At 37.9% G+C, this 13,313-nt stretch overlaps 1 non-coding gene across 1 annotated transcript; it reads right to left on the reverse strand.

Annotated features, from left to right (window-relative positions):
• Positions 1-9,110: 9,110 nt before the first annotated feature.
• Trnaa-agc (transfer RNA alanine (anticodon AGC)) lies at positions 9,111-9,183 on the reverse strand. The gene has a single exon. It is a non-coding gene; the product is annotated as a tRNA-Ala (tRNA).
• Positions 9,184-13,313: the final 4,130 nt, after the last annotated feature.

The raw sequence follows: 13,313 nt of genomic DNA on the forward strand, positions 1-13,313 counted from the left end.
AATTCATTCTATGAGGCCAACATCACCCTGATTCCAAAACCAGACAAAGACACCTCAAAGAAAGAAAACTACAGACCAATATCTCTAATGAACCTAGATGCAAAAATCCTCAATAAAATTTTAGCGAATTGGATACAAAAACACATCAAAAAAATTGTGCACCATGATCAAGTAGGATTCATCCCTGGGATGCAAGGCTGGTTCAACATACGGAAATCAATAAATGTTATTCACCACATCAATAGACTCAAAGATAAGAACCATATGATCATCTCGATAGACGCAGAAAAAGCATCCCTTTATGTTCAAAACATTAGAAAAACTAGGGATAACAGGAACTTACCTCAACATTGTAAAAGCTATCTATGCTAAACCTCAGGCTAGCATCATTCTGAATGGAGAAAAATTGAAGGAATTCCCTCTAAAATCTGGAACAAGACAGGGATGCCCTCTATCACCACTTCTATTCAATATAGTTCTCAAAACACTGGCCAGAGCAATTAGACAGACAAAAGAAATTAAAGGCATAAAAATAGGAAAAGAAGAACTTAAATTATCACTATTTGTGGATGACATGATAATATATTTAGCAGACCCAAAAGGGTCTACAAAGAAACTGCTAGAGTAATAAATGAATTCAGCAAAGTGGCAGGATATAAAATCAACACGCATAAATCAAAGGCATTTCTGTATATCAGCGACAAAACGTCTGACACGGAAATGAGGAAAAACACTCCATTCACAATATCCTCAAAAAAAAAAAATTAGGGAATCAACCTAACAAAAGAGGTGAAAGATTTAAACAATGAAAACTACAGAACCCTAAAGAGAGAAATAGAAGAAGATCTTAGAAGATGGAAAAATATACCCTGTTCATGGATTGGCAGAACTAACATCATCAAAACGGTGATATTACCAAAAGTTCTCTATAGGTTTAATGCAATGCCAATCAAAATCCCAATGGCATTTCTTGTAGAAATAGATAAAGCAATCATGAAATTCATATGGAAAAATAAAAGACCCAGAATAGCAAAAGCAACTCTAAGCAGGAAGTGTGAATCAGGCGGTATAGCGATACCAGATTTCAAACTATACTACAGAGCAATAGTAACAAAAACAGCATGGTACTAGTACCAAAATAGGTGGGTGGACCAATGGTACAGAATAGAGGACACAGAGACTAATCCACAAAGTTACAACTATCTTATATTTGATAAAGGGGCTAAAAGCATGCAATGGAGGAAAGATAGCATCTTCAACAAATGGTGCTTGGAAAACTGGAAATCCATATGCAACAAAATGAAACTGAATCCCCTCTCTCACCATGCACAAAAGTTAACTCAAAATGGATTAAGGAGCTTGATATCAAATCAGAGACTCTGCATCTGATAGAAGAAAAAGTTGGCTCTGATCTACATATTGTGGGGTCAGGCTCCAAATTCCTTAATAGGACACCCATAGCACAAGAGTTAATAACAAGAATCAACAAATGGGACTTACTTAAACTAAAAAGTTTTTTCTCAGCAAGAGAAACAATAAGAGAGGTAAATAGGGAGCCTACATCATGGGAACAAATTTTTACTCCTCACACTTCAGATAGAGCCCTAATATCCAGAGTATACAAAGAACTCAAAAAATTAAACAATAAGATAACAAATAACCCAATCAACAAATGGGCCAAGGACCTGAACAGACACTTCTCAGAGGAGGATATACAATCAATCAACAAGTACATGAAAAAATGCTCACCATCTCTAGCAGTCAGAGAAATGCAAATCAAAACCACCCTAAGATACCATCTCACTCCAGTAAGATTGGCAGTCATTATGAAGTCAAACAACAACAAGTGCTGGCGAGGATGTGGGGAAAAGGGTACTCTTGTACATTGCTGGTGGGACTGCAAATTGGTGCAGCCAATTTGGAAAGCAGTATGGAGATTTCTTGGAAAGCTGGGAATGGAGCCACCATTTGACCCAGCTATTCCCCTTCTCGGTCTATTCCCTAAAGACCTAAAAAGAGCATGCTACAGGGACACTGCTACATCGATGTTCATAGCAGCTCAATTCACAATAGCAAGACTGTGGAACCAACCTATATGCCCTTCAATAGATGAATGGATTAAAAAAAATGTGGCATTTATACACAATGGAATATTACTCTGCATTAAAAAATGACAAAATCATAGAATTTGCAGGGAAATGGATGGCATTAGAGCAGATTATGTTAAGTGAAGCTAGCCAATCCCTAAAAAACAAATGCTGAATGTCTTCTTTGATATAAGGAGAATAACTAAGAACAGAGTAGGGAGGAAGAGCATGAGAAGAAGATTAACATTAAACAGGGATGAGAGGTGGGAGGGAAAGGGAGAGAGAAGGGAAATTGCATGGAAATGGAAGGAGACCCTCAGGGTTATACTAAAGTACATACAAGAGGAAGTGAGGGGAAAGGGAAAAATAATACAAGGGGGAGAAATGAATTACAGTAGATGGGGTAGAGAGAGAAGATGGGAGGGGAGGGGAGGGGGGATAGTAGAGGATAGGAAAGGTAGCAGAATACAACAGTTACTAATATGGCATTATGTAAAAATGTGGATGTGTAACCGATGTGATTCTGCAATCTGTATTTGGGGTAAAAATGGGAGTTCATAACCCACTTGAATCTAATGTATGAAATATGATATGTCAAGAGCTTTGTAATGTTTTGAACAACCAATAAAAACAAACTGATTTCTCACCTTGATTATAGAGATTTTAGGGTCAAGCAATCAAAATTAAAATTCTGTCTTTCCTATCCTCTACTTTTTGTGTTAATTCTGCTATAATAATTACAAGAAATACAAAAACAAAGGACACAGTAGCAAAAATATCCCATCCTGATATGAATTTCATTTGGAAATCTTTTCTTCAAAATCTATGTTCCTAGGAAAAGACTTGATTGTTCTGTAGCCATGGTAATGAGTAGCTATCAGAACAAGTCTACATTTGGTTTAATCAATGACAACTTGGCTCTGGGAACACACTTGGGCAAGGCAACAGTCAGAAAACAGTTCCTCACCAGTCAGCAATCAGCCAGATGTGAGCAGGCTCAGACTCAATCCTCTAAACCTCTCTTTGTCTGTCAACCAACCCACAGAAGTCTCGTCTGAATAACTAACTCTACAGATAATGTCAATACACTCCCCCAAATCTGCAAAACTCTGGATTCCTTTCTTCCCATGACCCACACCTGGGAGATGTTGAGAGCCACAGCAGAAGGGGCCCCAGCAAACTTCCAGCTGCCAGCAAACTTCCAGCTGCCGGCTGACGATTGACTCACAGCAGCCCCAGCAACATCTAGCTGATTGGCTCCTCTGCGGTGATGCTCATTGGACTGTTTCCCTGCCCTTTCAGACCACGGAGCTGCTCATTGGGGGACTTTTTTGGCTCCACCCATGTGACCCAGCCAATCGGCCTCAAGAGCAGGAGGATTGTGGGAGGTGGAGAGAAGCTTGTGTGGGAGAGAGAGGCTTGGGGAAAGCCGGTGGTGGCAGTTGAGGCTCTGAGGGTTTTTCCTGAGAGACTATTTTGTTTGTCGTGTGTGGTTCTAAAAATAAAGTTAGTTTCTTTTGACAAGTGGCTCCTGATTGTGCCCAGCCAGACTGCGGCATTCAGTCTACTCCATTCAAAGAAACTGTGTCAACAAAATTTTCCATTGCTGTAGTAAACAATAAATTGAACTTTGTGCTTTTTGATCATTTACTGTGTAGTTATTTTACATTCATCAGGCCAAACCTAAACAGTCTGTGTTGCAATGATCTCTTTTCATTTCAATATTCACCACTGAGCAATAGGCTACATGGAGCAGAGGCTTAATTCAGTTGCACTCTTGCTGTCTGATAAAGAAAATGTACTCCTCACACATATTGAATAAATAAGTGAATGCATGCAAGGATAGATGAATGGATGGATGGACATACAAGAGAGGAAGCCAGTGGACTGGTGGAAGGGTAAATGGGTAAAAATATCATTGGCATCTAGAAAGTTCTGGGAGACAGAACTCCAGGCAAAGAATCAGAGGTCTCACAGAGAACACCAGTAGCAAAGGCAATGAAAAGATCCATTACACAAGAACTGGTGTTGTGCCTCAGTGGTAGAGCACTTGCCTAGCATGTGTGAGGCACTGGGTTCGATTCTCAGCACCGCATATAAGTAAATAAAATAAAGATCCACTGACAACTGAAAAATATTTTTAAAAAAAGATCCATTACATAGAGTGGCTATAAGTGAGACCTAAGCAAAGATTCTCAAAATAATTGATAATGAATTTTAATGCAATCCTAGTTTGGTTCTCGAGAGGATGAGAACAGGTGCGTGACAGGAATTTATTCAGACACACAGGGCCTCAATAGAAATGTCATCAAATTTTACCTTCATCAGGCCGGACCTAATAAAATTCAGGTTACTGTCAAGGTCAACAAACCATCACCAGGTCACATAGGTAACTGAGTGTTTGGAAGCTACACATTAGTGTTTGTTTTCATTCCAAATCCAATTGTCTTAGGTTGGGTTTCCTGGAAGCTGAGTCCAAAACAGGGATTATTGTTCAAGTGATTCATTGAAGAGCTCAGGAAATTGAAAGACTCAGAAGTTGAATAGTGCAAGGAGGAAAAAAGCAAAGATGTAGCCTCAGCTACAGACTAGCTTCAGTGAGATCCCACAAGACAGCTCTGAAGCATTAATTACTCCACAGAACAGGTCCCACATGGAGGCAAGGGTTGGCCTTTGGAGTCATTAGCCTTGGTCTGATGATGGTAGGATAGACAATAGTCCTAGGCTCCTGCAAGGAGAGACCCTGAGGGCTTATCAGCCAACACTCAGAAGCTGGGTGGAGATCTGTACAAGGCACCAACAATGTTCTTTATCTAAAACTACAACAGGGTTTCTCCATGTGCCAGCATTGCCATTTAGGGACAGAAAGGACTTTGTCATGCAGGAAATCTCCTGTGCATTGCAAAATGTTCAGCAGCAGTCCTGGCCTCTACCTGGACAAGGCAGGTGGCATCACACCCCTCCCCCAACTGTGAGAACTAAAAATGTATCCAATATCCGTGGGGGTCATCTATCACCCCTGGTGGAGGAAAAACTAAGCTGATACAAGAAGCAAAGGTAAAGGTCAATTAAGTAACTATTTTTGAACCCAGAAGAGTCACACAAAAGTATCACCCAGAAGTTTTTGAACAGTATTTCAAACTGTGAGGAAAGGGAAAGGGATTCTGGAAAAAAAGAATTCCCAGTTGACTATCCAGTAAGAAATTTTTTTAAATAATTTTACTCTTTCAGAGTAATGAAGTATGAAACCACTAATTATTTTGAATGCATAGATAAATGCTTCTAACCCAATGTAAATATTGTAGTGTTAAAATTCCTAAATATTACAGTGCTTTTTCCAAATCACCATGTATCTGTCACCATAGGGTTTTCTTACAGTGACAGTTATTATCATTAGGGCTTATTGTTGAAACTGGGAAAGTGCAAAGAAATCCATTGTCAAAAAAAAAAAGGCTCAGAGCAGAGGATCAGGATCAGATTAGACAATAAGCAGAGTTAAGCAGAAAATTTGAGAATAGTAGACAAAGCTAAAACCTGAAAATTAGTACATGAGAAAGAGACAGAGGGTGACCAATATATTGATTCAAGTGGAAACTGCTCTAACATAAATCTGTGGCTGGGGGCTCTGCAGAGCAATGTCAAATTGAGCTCCAGCATCAAGTATCTGAAACAGTCATGGAATTCACTTGCAAAATGCCCTTCCCATCCATCTACCTGATGAATGTGTATTCATCCTTTCCTTAAGGCTTGGTGAATTTCTCTTCATCTTCACTCTAAAAACTTGCCTGGCCCTCCCCAAAAGAGAGAAGAGTTTGCCCTTCACCTGTAGCCCCCCGCCCCTGTATTTAGCCCTAATAGAATATTTACTACATTGTTTTTTCACTGTTGATTTTTTTTTTTTTGGTCACTCTGCCAACAAAATAGTAAGTTTCTTAGGACAGAGTTTGTTGTTTATTTATTTATCCTTATGGCTTAACCATCTAGCACAGCAGTGCAATATTCCCTTGGCAAACCTTCATGGAGTACTTGCTATGAATTAGTCACTGTGCTATGAACCAGACACTATTTGCCATAACCTTAGTGCTCTTTCCTAACTTCCTATAGCAAGGAGAAAAGATGCTTCCCTACCCACCACCCAAAAAGAAAATACTACCTCTCATTTCCTTGAGAATATGTCACCTTAGGGCCTCTCTGCCTCTGTGATGGACACTGGCTACCTCTCTCCTCCAGGGAGAAGCTGTACCAAGATGGATTCAGTATCTCATGATGTTGTATGCCCTAGGCACCGCCTGTGATTTATGTCAGCCCACAGAGGGATAAGAAGAGCTCAGAGTCCTTGCCCATGCATTATGCATGTAATGTATGACTCTTAATGAGCCACTTATGCAGAATGCCACTAGCAAAGTGGGGAATAATATTGTATTTGATAGACCTCTACTAGACCGCCTGATTTTTATTGCTAGTTTGTAAGAACATATGTAAATCATAGCCACCACTTCTCATAAAATTACTGAAAGTCAGATTTTTTTTCTATTACTAAAATTTGGTATGTCATTTCAGTGATTTGCAAAAGGAAATGATTATGTTATACTGAGGAGTCAAACAAATTCTGATATCCAAATAGTTATTTTCCTTCATTCACGTCACCAGGATTAGAGACATGAAATGTATTCCAAGAAAGAAACCGTATTTAGACTACACTTTCATTTGAGGACATTATTTCTTTTAATAGCCTGGTTTTCCCCTACCTAATATTATCTCAAACACTTGTGAAATGTGTTGATATTTATATCACACCAGTACTTTCAGTCACATAAATTCCCAGATAATATCAGAATAATACTATGTTGAGTAAAACTTTTAATATTTCTACTACATATATTTTTTTTCTGAGTTAAAACTCATTGATCTGCATCTGGGAATGTAACTCAGTGGTAGAGTACTTGCCTTCCATGTATGAGACCTGGGTTTGAAGGAAAAAATAAAATAAAATAAAGCTCATAAAAAGTCTCATATAGCTTAACTACACATTTTTACAAAACCATCCACACACAATGTAAAGCTGTATTCAAATACTTAAGTACCTGGCCAGACAGACATCAACATGCAGAAATTCTGAGCTATTACAAAGACAAATCATGACTGTATCAAAAAAATATTTGTTTGGCTACATAATTAAGAGAAAAAAGTTTCATACTTTAAGTCACAAGGTACACATTTTTAAATATTATAATTACATTATTCTAAAGTCTAAAATAATAGTTCAAAACCTAGAAGAAAAGTTCTCATTGGAGAATGAGGTATTACAACTATTCTTCATAACCCCAGAATAAGTATCTTTGAGTATAATAGTTTTTTTTTTTATACCAGGAATACATCAAAGAAACTTAACACCCTTACAAATAAAATTACAGGCCTCCTTCTTCTGGATGGTACTGTGGCCGATGTGGGTGTGTACACACTGACATCAATGCATCCTCAGGAAAAACTCAAGGCACAATCTCTTCCTAGGTGGTGCTGGGCTGCAGTTCTCTGGGCCCATGTTCCCTATGGGCTTCAGCTCTCCCAGCTCTACATGTGTTTTCAGGGGATGAGTCTAGTTACAATTCATAAAACTGACTTTGATTCTCCTGTCCATTCTCTGTTCACTAAGCTTCTGTCCATTCTTAGCACAGTCCTTTCCATGACATAAGAAGGAAGCAATTATTTCTTCAAGTTTCTTGCCATGGATATATTTTTTACTTCCCCAAATCTTGGACTTTTTCCTTTTTTTTTTTTTCATTTCTACTGTAACTCTCTTCTTCACATCCCATTAATTCCATTGCAATGACTTCCTGGAACTGCAACCTCATTCAGCTTACAGAGAGATGGCTGCCTTGCTAATCTTTTCTTCATTATCATTATAATGATAATGATGCCTTCAGAATCTCCAACGCTACCACTAATTTCATTTCCAAATCTTAATGCTTTATTAATAATGACTCTCTAAGCTCAGAAACTTCAGCCTACTCATCAATCCTTTTCTTTATACCCCTAAAGAGCTGGTTTTCACCCTGAGTGTCTATTAGGAAGGGGGAGGTCTAACTACAACTCTGAATTTTCTTTCATGTATTTCTTTAGCCTATAGTCTCTCTCTTATTCTTCATTTATCCAAATCTATCCTTTAATTTCCAACTCAAGTCCAGCTCCTTTATTAAACCTTCCTACTTTCTACTATAATGACCTTCCACTATAATGACCTTCTTTTCTCTGAGCAATCACAGTCTTTACCTAGCAATATATATTATTTAATTGTATATTATTCAGAATTCCCTTCTAGTTATTTAATATAATATTTTATTGGCTGATATATCAAATTTGGTTGACTATTTTCAAATCAAATCTTTTTTTTTTTAAAGAGAGAGAGAGAGAGAATTTCAATATTTATTTTTCAGTTTTCGGCGGACACAACATCTTTGTACGTGGTGCTAAGGATGGAACCCGGGCCGCCCGCATGCCAGGCGAGCGCGCTACCGCTTGAGCCACATCCCCAGCCACAAATCAAATCTTTTTTTTTTTTTAATTATAATTATTATTCTGATACTGAGGATTGGACCCAGAGCTTGGTGAATGCTAAGGGCACACTCTTACCATTGAGCTACACCCCCAACCCCTATATATCGATTTTGATATGCAAAGTCAGAAGATATCAGATAATTCATTCACAAGAGAAGTAAAAAACTACATTTTTCTTCTAAGAAATCAATGTGAATAATGAACATTGTATATAAGCATTAAAGTAAAAGCAAGTTTATTAAGTTCAAACTAATACAAATTAGTTTACTTATTAGTGCATTCACCAGTTGTTCTGATAATTCTTTATAAGTTGTAAGAAAAGGAAGATAAGAAACCTAACTATTCTTACAAGAAAGAATATCATTAAATTTTATAAGAAAATAAACCAAAATTTAATAAAATTTAAGTTTCAAGGTAAGTTATTTTTTAAAGTATTATATTTAGTACTAAGTTATATTGTTAATTTTTTTATGGTGCTGGGAATTGAACCCAGGGCCTTGAACTTGCTAGGCAAGTGCTCTACCATTGAGCTACACCCATATCTTAGTATTAAGTTATGATGTATTTAGTCATTTAAAGTTAGATACACACACTTTGTTTTATATAACTGACATTTTTTTAAAGAGAAAATTATCTCTTTACTTTATCCAGTCAATCCTTGACTACTTGGTCTTGCACGTAGTAAATATTCAACAGTTATGTCTTCAAGTTCCTTATTATGAACACTTCCTTATTTACAAATTTCCTAACTTTTCCTTTATCTCATTATTCCCAAAACCGCCCTGTCTGGCCCTATTATTATTATTTCTGGCCCTATATAATATTTTAAAATATTAAACAATAATTATGAGCTGTTGTTAAATAAACATATTCACCTAAAATGAATTTCTGGTGCTGTTTTGGTTGCTTAGGTCAAAGTGGTACATTGGAACAGGGATGTAACTGTGAATCAATAGGATTGGTTCTTATATAAAAAGGTAGCATTTGCCTACCTTTATTATATAAAGTATTTCTCAAGTGGCTTCTCAGTTAATTCTAAGCCTTACCCCCTGCCTTACATGTATTTTGTATTTCTTTGTTCATGGATATATGATGGTATATGTCAATTTAAACAGAATTTTAACCATAAGTAACCTGAACTGGGGTTTCTGGAGTTGGATCTCTACTGTGATTAGATCTTAAATGTTAATGACTACATTTTCAGTAAAAAAAAAAGGGGGGGGGAGAGGGATAATCTATGAATTGAACAGGCAATTAAGGTATGCAAAATAAATGCACTGAATAATTCTAATCAACCACTTATAAGAAGCAAGGGTCTGGGTTACTGTGTATATGTAACTTCAGAATATTTCTGGAAAATGAATGACTATAATGAGGTTGACTGGTTGCTCCTACATTGTTGGATGAATTGGTACAGGAAAAACAAATGAGGTCAGAGATTTCAATTCCCAACTGAATCACAGCATGAAGAGCTTGAAGCCTTCTGTGTTCACCCTGAAGGAAACTCTTATTTCCTGTAGCTGTAGGGATAAAACTGCCACGAACTAAATACAGAGTCTCATCCTGAAACTTCATAAATGAAATACAAGTTGAACTCCCAGATTTACAGGGTGTCTATAGGTAAATTGCAGGCACTAGCTGGGAAATAATGGGATCTTTTAAGTTATGAGGCACGTAGGAAAACTTTGATGAAGCCAGAGTCATCAAGCCTCTAAATTCTGATGAGTCTTCTTTGCTAGTGCAACAGCCTTTACATCCCCAGTGGAAGTGGCTTCCCCGTTCCCAGGGGTATAGATCCTTTCACTCCAACTAGGGAAATAATGCAGGCTTCATTAGAAAATGGACAGCTATAGCACTCCATCCCCTTTCTGGGACCTTCCCTGCAGGGCAATGCTTTGACAACACTAACAGCTGTGAGCTTTCAGGTGCTTTAGCTGTTTTCAAGGTATCCCACGCAACTTCTGATCAAGGAATTCACTTTACAGCAAAAAGGAGTATGTGGCAATAGACTCACGCTCCTAGAACCCCTGGTCTTACTAGTTCCCCTAAAATCTTGAAGCAGGTGGTTTCAATGGTCTTTTATTCACAGATAAATATATTTTTTGCATTACAATTCTTAATACACATATATACCACAATTTTTCATATCTCTGTTTGTATATAAGGTATGTTGGCCCCAAATTCAAATCTTCATACATGACCATCACATTCCACCATCATTGTTAGTCCCCTTCCCCCTTCCTTTCCCTCTCACCCCTCTTCCCTATCTAGAATTAATCTAATTTTCCCATGCTCTCCCTCCCTACCCCACTATGAGCCACCCCCCTTATATCAGAGAAAACATTTGGCATTTGTTTTTAGGGGATTGGCTAACTTCACTTAGCATTATCTATATTTACTGAGTAAAAATATATAAATGTTAACATGGATTTGAAGCAACGCCTACCATGTTTCATTGCATGCCTTCCATTGGTGCTGATAACGCCAAGGTCGCGGGTTCGATCCCCGTACGGGCCACCAAATGCCGCAGTCTGGCTGGGCACAATCAGGAGCCACTTGTCAAAAGAAACTAACTTTATTTTTAGAACCACACACGCCAAACAAAACAGCCTCTCAGGAAAAACCCTCAGAGCCTCAACTGCCACCACCGGCTTTCCACAAGCCTCTCTCTCCCCCCCAAGCTTCTCTCCACCTCCCACAATCCTCCTGCTCTTGAGGCCGATTGGCTGGGTCACGTGGGCGGAGCCAAAAAAGTCCCCCAATGAGCAGCTCCGTGGTCTGAAAGGGCAGGGAAACAGTCCAATGAGCATCACCGCAGAGGAGCCAATCAGCTAGATGTTGCTGGGGCCGAGGAGCCAATCAGCTAGATGTTGCTGGGGCTGCTGTGAGCCAATCATCAGCCGGCAGCTGGAAGTTTGCTGGCAGCTGGAAGTTTGCTGGGGCCCCTTAGGCTGTGGCTCTCAACAATAGGTTATTCACTCTCTTAATATTACAAAGACATAAATGTGATAGATCTAGCCCACCTGATACTTTAAAATAGATTTTTTTAAAAAGTGTATGGTTAAACCATTAAGGTACTAATAAAAAAAGAAAAAGAAAAAACCTTCATGCCCACCTCAGAGTCTGAAGCATTAAAGGCCAGCAAGCCCTCAGCTATGAAAAGAGTAGGCTACCACACACTTTTCTCAATGTCCCTTTCACAGTTTTTCTTATTCAGTATGAAAACCCTTCACTTTCTGAATTCTATCATGATATTTTAATTTATTTGGTCAAAAGGCAAATATAATAATCCTTTGTTAAATTTTGTATGGAAATGGAAAAGCAAATTCATTATGCTCAAAAATCACTCAGTATGTCTATTGAACAGACATGTCTCAGAAGAAGAAATACAATTGATCAACAAATATACAAAAAAATGTTGAATATCTCTAGCAATTAGAGAAATGCAAATCGAAACTACACTGAGATTCCATCTCATTCCAGTCAGAATGACAATTATCAAGAATATAAGCAACAATAAATGTTGGCAAGGATGTGGGGGAAAAGGCACACTCATACTGGTGGGACTGCAAATTGGTGCAACCAATCTGGAAAGCAGTATGGAGATTCCTTAGAGAACTTGGAATTGAACCACCATTTGACCCAATTATCCCACTCCTCGGTCTATACCCAAAGGACTTAAAAACAGCATAGTATAGTGACACAGCCACTTTGATGTTTATAGCTGCACAATTCACAATAGCTAAATGTGGAAGCAAACTAGATGCCCTGCAATAGTTGAATAGATTTTTTTTAAAAAAACCTGGCATATATACACAATGGAATATTACTTAGCATTGAAAGATAATAAAATCATGTATTTGCAGGCAAATAGATGGAGTTGTAGAATATCATGCGAAGTTAAAAAAGTCAATCCCAGAAAACCAGGGGTTGAGTGTTTTCTCTGATAAATGGATACTAAACCATAATGGGCTGGGCATGGGATGAGTGGAGAAACTTTGGGGCAAAGGGGAGGGGTTCTGGGGGGAGAATGCATGGGGGCAGGGAAGATGATGGAATGAGATGGACATCATTACCCTAGGTACATGTATGATTGCATGAATGGTGTGACTCTACATCATGTACAACTGGAGAAGTGAAAAACTCTGCTCCATTTCTGCACAATGAATCAGAAAGCTTCCTGCTGTTGTGTATAACTGATCAGAACTAATAAAATGAAAAAGAAAAAATGCCATCCATTATTATAGTTTATATATCTCCAAAAGCCCATATGTTAAAGGCTTAGTCTCCATCCCATGGCACTACTGAGAAGTGGTAGAAACTTTTAGAGTTGCGGCTTCATTGAAAGTCTTCTGGTCACATGTCCTCAAGGGGGATATGGGGACCTCAACCTCTTTCTTTTCTTCCCTTTTCCACTTCCTGGCCAATTTTTTCCTATATTCTTCTTTTATATATTGCAATCATCATGTAATAGTTAATATTATAAATTTTCTCTGTTGCTTCTTTATAGACATATCATTTTAAACATATACAGACTAATATAATGAGTCAATATATTTACTATTAATTTCTTTCCATTTTCTTTCAGTCAGCTTTTTTTGTGTTTATTTCTTTTATTAATAATATTGCCATAAACATCTTTATTTATGTATTCACTTCAAGATGAATTAG

The sequence above is a fragment of the Marmota monax genome, unplaced genomic scaffold (genome assembly GCF_021218885.2).
Source record: "Marmota monax isolate L192 unplaced genomic scaffold, Marmota_monax_Labrador192_F-V1.1 WCK01_AAM20220418_F8-fsc00011, whole genome shotgun sequence".
Lineage (NCBI taxonomy): Eukaryota > Metazoa > Chordata > Mammalia > Rodentia > Sciuridae > Marmota > Marmota monax.